Source organism: Sarcophilus harrisii, chromosome 4, assembly GCF_902635505.1.
Source record: "Sarcophilus harrisii chromosome 4, mSarHar1.11, whole genome shotgun sequence".
Classification (NCBI taxonomy): Eukaryota; Metazoa; Chordata; class Mammalia; order Dasyuromorphia; family Dasyuridae; genus Sarcophilus; species Sarcophilus harrisii.
In genome coordinates, this window is record NC_045429.1 from 59,498,798 (window position 1) to 59,504,367 (window position 5,570).

Genomic DNA, 5,570 nt, shown 5'->3' on the forward strand with positions numbered 1-5,570 from the left:
AAAGTGCATATCTCAAATATTCCAAAGCCCTGATGTCCCTTCTGTCTACCTGGAGTCTTTTTCCCGGATTCTGTGTGTTAAATGGACTCTCTGGATGCAATTCTCCTTACATTGAATCCATGGTTGATTCTCTCCTCTCGAGTCATTACCTCTGTGCTTGCGTCTAACTGGACACAACGTACCTCTCTGTTCCCTCAAGTATGCTTCAAAATCAAACTGACAAATTCTTTTTTTTTATTATAGCTTTTTATTTACAAAATATATGCATGGGTAATTTTTCAGCATTGACAATTGCAAAACCTTTTGTTCCAATTTTTCCCCTCCTTCCTCCCACCTCCTCCCCTAAATGGCAGGTAAGACCAATACATGTTAAATATGTTAAAGTATATGTTAAATACAATATATGTATACATGTCCATATAGTTTTTGCTGCACAAGAAGAATCGGACTTTGAAATAATGTACAATTAACCTGGGAAGGAAATCAAAAAATGCAGGTGGACAAAAATAGAGGGATTGGGAATTCTATGTAGTGGTTCACACTCATTTCCCAGAGTTCTTTTGCTGGGTGTAGCTGGTTCTATTCATTACTGCACTATTGGAACTGATTTGGTTCATCTTATTGTTGAAGAGGGCCACGTCCATCAGAATTGATCATCATATAGTATTGTTGTTGAAGTATATAATGATTTTTTGCTCCTGCTCATTTCACTCAGCATCGTTTCATGTAAGTCTCTCCAGGCCTTTCTAAAATCATCCTGCTGGTCATTTCTTATAGAATAATAATATTCCATAACATTCATATATCATAATTTATTCAGCCATTCTCCAATTGATGGGCTTCCACTCAATTTCCAGTTTCTGGCCACTTCAAAGAGGGCTGCCACAAACATCAAACTGACAAATTCTTAAATTGGTAGATGGAGTATCTTCAATTCCTATGCTGATGGTATAAGAGGAGAAAATCCTTTCTCCTGCCACCTGTCGCTGGTACAGGCACAGCAAGGTCACTGCATAAAGCTGCATCCATCCTGGACTCAGGGAAATTCCAAGCTTATATTGATTTTTAAAGGTTCAGCTATTTAAAGCCTTCTGAGGGTAGCCAAACCAAGACTTCCCTTCTAATTTAGAGAAAATTGTTCATCCTTCATAAACAGTAAAGTATTAATATTTTGTTAACATGTTAACATCTCATTGGTGTGTGATCATATCCTGCAAGGAAAAACTATTGATCACAGATTAACTTCCTTCCCATACTTACCATTTACTGATCCTTGTTAGGTACATTCCATCCCTTAAGAGCAAATTACATCTATATTTTAAGCTAGAAATCAAATCTCAACTAAAACACCATCTTCTTAGTAAGCAGTTGACTTCTTAAATTTGTCTTCTTCTGAAACCCCTATAGTCAATCCACCTATTGACTGGTGTATTTTATGTATCCTTAAGATCTTCAGTTTCATTCCTTGGACATTACAATCATCAGTAATGGTCTTGAAGTTCTTTCCACTAATGGCATCTCTCTATGAACCAGAAGGTGTGGGTATCAAGTTTGACAAGGTATTGGGAGGTTTACTGTAAGGTGCTAGATTATAATGATATTAAAAATGATAGTTTAGAAGATGGAGAGACAGCTCACATCTAGGGTGCTCAAAAAGATTTGAGGATGAAAAAATATTTGAGATGGGCCTTATGATCATAGATTTAGAGGTGACTAGTCTGACCAACAACTCAATGTTTCAAATGGAATGTCTTCTTGATATCTCATATGTAACTGAAGTTGCTAAAGCCCAGATGTGACCACATCATTCTCCTCATTAAAAGCTTTAAAAATTCTTTTTTCTTGGGCATCAAGTACAAATTCCTCTCTTACTCTACTTTTCCTTTCTAAATCAATTTCATATTTCACTCTTCTGTGTCTTCCATTCCAACCAAGGTGCCTTGTTTTCCATTCCCTAATAGGGTGTTTTATTTCTTGCCTCTGGGCTTTTTCATAGCCTATCCATATGCTTGGAATATTAATCTTTCTTCCTTCTGTTCTGCCATAGTCTCCTTGAATTGTTCTACCTCAGTTTCCCTGCATTAGTTTCCCTGAATTACAATATTTCAATTTCCCTGAGTTAGTATGCAATTCCGCCCTTTTCTGTTCATTAGGGCTGAGATAATTAGGACTATACAGATCTGGTCACTTTGACATTCCAAAAGATAAGACTCTTGATGTCCTATCTCAGATACTTAATTGACATCCTCCACCTCTATTTCTCTAGACTTCCTGACTCTAGCTGAACACCTCAACTCCCAATTAGTAAGAATTTACAGTTCTCACCCTCAATCTGTCAGTCCCTGAAAATTCCTGCTCTTTGACTTTTGCCTTTGTTTCTCTTCTCATTGAAGTCCTATTAAAAATCCTTGGAGTCTCATATTCTGGATACTTTGAGATGAGAGTCTAATCCAGTCAATTAATTAAGCTCTCCAAATAAAATATTAAAAACTCTCTAATCTCTATCTTGCCTCAGTTTCTCCGGTATAACACTTCTTCCTCTCCCCTGTTTTCAGCCTTTTAGAATTCCAAGCCACAATCAAGGTTTGGTTTCAAAGATAAAGTCTTTCTGATCATCCCAGATATTAGTCCTATTATCCCCAATCAAAATAAACTACGTGTTGACTTTGTATTTATGTGGCATTTTCTTATCTCTGAACATTTTTATCCTCTCCTCCTTAACTTTTAATTTTTGTCTCTATATTTCTGGGTCTAGCATAATAAATGCTTGTTGAATTGAACTGATAGCACTTGAAGAAAGATTTTGACAGGTCTCATCCCACTCACATTTAATGACAAGTCTGGTCTCCAAATTAAGACTGGCAATGTCTCCCCTAAGTATTTATAGAAGAGATAGTGTTTTTTCTGAAAATTCATGAGTTCCCAAGAATGTATTTCCCACAATGATTATAAGTTAACATATCATTAATCACCCAGATTTAACTAGTGTTTAGAAAGGGGTATTTTGTAAGATGACATAGTAAGATAGTTTATATAAACATTTGCCAAAAGTCTCTGATATAATCCTCCCTTACAATGTGTGTTTCTTGAGAACAGAAACTGTTTTAATTTCTTTTTTTTGTTTGTTTGTTTTATTTTTGGGGTGTGTGTGTGATTATATCCCCAACACAGCAAATTGTAGGTGCTTAATAAAAGCTAGTTAGTTGCCGTCTCTGCAAAATTGGAAAGCATCTAGGATTGGAAAATATCCATATTGACTCAAATGCTTCAGGTGGCCCATTATTCATCAGTAAAGCACTTTACTAGCTTCCTCTCAGGTAGGAGCCACTTGAGTCTGTCTTCTCTCTGGCTCTAATAAACGGAGAGGGAAAACACACAGAGATGTACACACACAAAGAGCCAAGCCTCTTGGAGAAAATGAGATTAGTTTGTGATCATTTTAGTCCAAATTCTGAACAAAACAAAACAAGAGAATTTCAAAATGCAAACTGGATTTCTTAAATGCTTCTTTGAGCTCCCCAGGCAACCTATCATTGCCTTTCAGAAACAGTGATTTCCCAGCCAGTAGAACTCAGCATAGAGTTTTCCTTCCCCCTTTCACACTTTGGCAAAACACAAACTAAGGACTGCACTAAAATTATCTTTATTGAACCTTGGTTGGAAAAAATAAATTAGTAGTCAAAACATTTCAATGATCAAAGCAATCTTTAGACATTAAGGTTATCTTTTGCTTTGGGTAATAATAGAAGCATAGAAACAGAGAAACATCATCCTTCCAATAGTGTCTCAGAGAAATTAGAACTTAGTTATACTCTGCTAGAGATTTGTAAGGAGAGCTCAGAGATAAGATAGAATGTTTTCTAGAGGCTAAGGATTTTAAGGCAGTCACACATCTTCACAAGCTACCATTATCTCCCCTCTTTCTTCCCTTCTCTCCCATCTTCCCTCTGCTCTCCTCTTTTCTCTAACCCTGTTCCTGAGATCAGAGTACTTGTTACTCAACTGAAAGAAATAGGATTCCAAGGGGCTTTTACAATTTCTGTCTCCTAGAAAGCAGTTCAGCCTTGCCAGAAGTATTTTAGGCATTTGAACCAAGAGACTTACTATTATCCTGAAACCATATCTCAATGGACAGCATTTATCTAAATCAATTATCACCCACATCAGTCTAAATGTATACTTTTAGGACAACAAAATAGAAATAGCTTTGTTAAGTATCCTATATAATATTAATAAAAATAAGGTCCATGACCCGAAGGCAGCTATTTAAAGATTAATAAGAATTGCTATATATATTTAGAGCTCACTTTCCCAAGCAATACCAATGGTTGAAAATATGAATTCACCACTAGATTTGCCAAATATGCCTGAAATTGATTTACCTAAAAAGTCCATTCTTCTAAGTCTAACTTTGATTATAGCCATCTTCCTTGCTTCTTTCTTTCCTCTCTCTTTTTCACTTTTCCTTAGAGTAATATACATTCTTAAAAAGCTCAGAATTAACAATACAATGCAAGAAAGCAATGAAAATGTGTACGGCATAAAACCCTGTACTCAGAGATCTAACTAAAAATGGAGAACTAACCTCTATCTGGTTATGCGTTCTTATAACTACAAATTCTACTCTTTTCACTTGTGAACATTGATCTCATTAGCAAATTATAAATTAGTTCAGTTTTAATTACCAACTTCTGCTGACTTCTCCCTTGTCACTCATTTTTTCTTTGCTTTATGCCTCCACTTCTCTTCCTCTTCCCTTAAACCCACAAATTACACTAAGTTTGGTAGTCTAATAAGTTTTTCCTGTGCTTGCATAAGGCAGGTAGGTGGTTCAGTGGATAAAGCCCTGGATCTGAAATCAGGAAAATCTGAATTCAGCTTCTGCCTCAGACTCTTAGCAATGTGCCTGGGGCAAGCCTCTGTCTACCTCAGTTTCTTCATCTGTAAAATGGGGATCATAACAGCATTTAATTCCCAGGAGGTTCAAGTGACTGTAAAGTGCCCGGCACTTTACAAATGTTAGTTATTACAATGATTCCTTTTCAATTCGACAACTATTAAACGAGACAAAAGCCCTCAAGGAGTTTAAAATCTAATTGGGGAGACGGCAAGAAAACAAATATAAAGCAAGATATACGTGGGACCGATAGGAGATAATTAAATGATGGAAGACGCTGGACTTGAGGAGTTATGGGGAAATGTGCGTGCAAAAGATGGGATTTTATTTAGGATTTGAAAGGAGGTCAGTCCTGCAACCCTACAGTCTGTGGTCATTATTTTTCAGCCCTGGCTCCCCATCCATGGAGGTTCAAGGCTTCCGGAAGCCGATTTCTTTGGATATAAACTCAAAAAAAAGGAGTGCATTGGAATTGACAGTACAAGCTCCGCCCTCAGCCCAGCGGCTGTCAATCATTTACTTAACCGGCCCTCCCTAAACTGCCGAAGGAGAGGAAAGGCGGCGGAGCCAATGAGATGCCGGAAAAGGAACACCTCTAGCCAATGAGAATCCACGTTGGTCCGGCTACCCGACCAATCGCGACGCGGCGAACCCGGAAGGAGTTGCCAGGTTC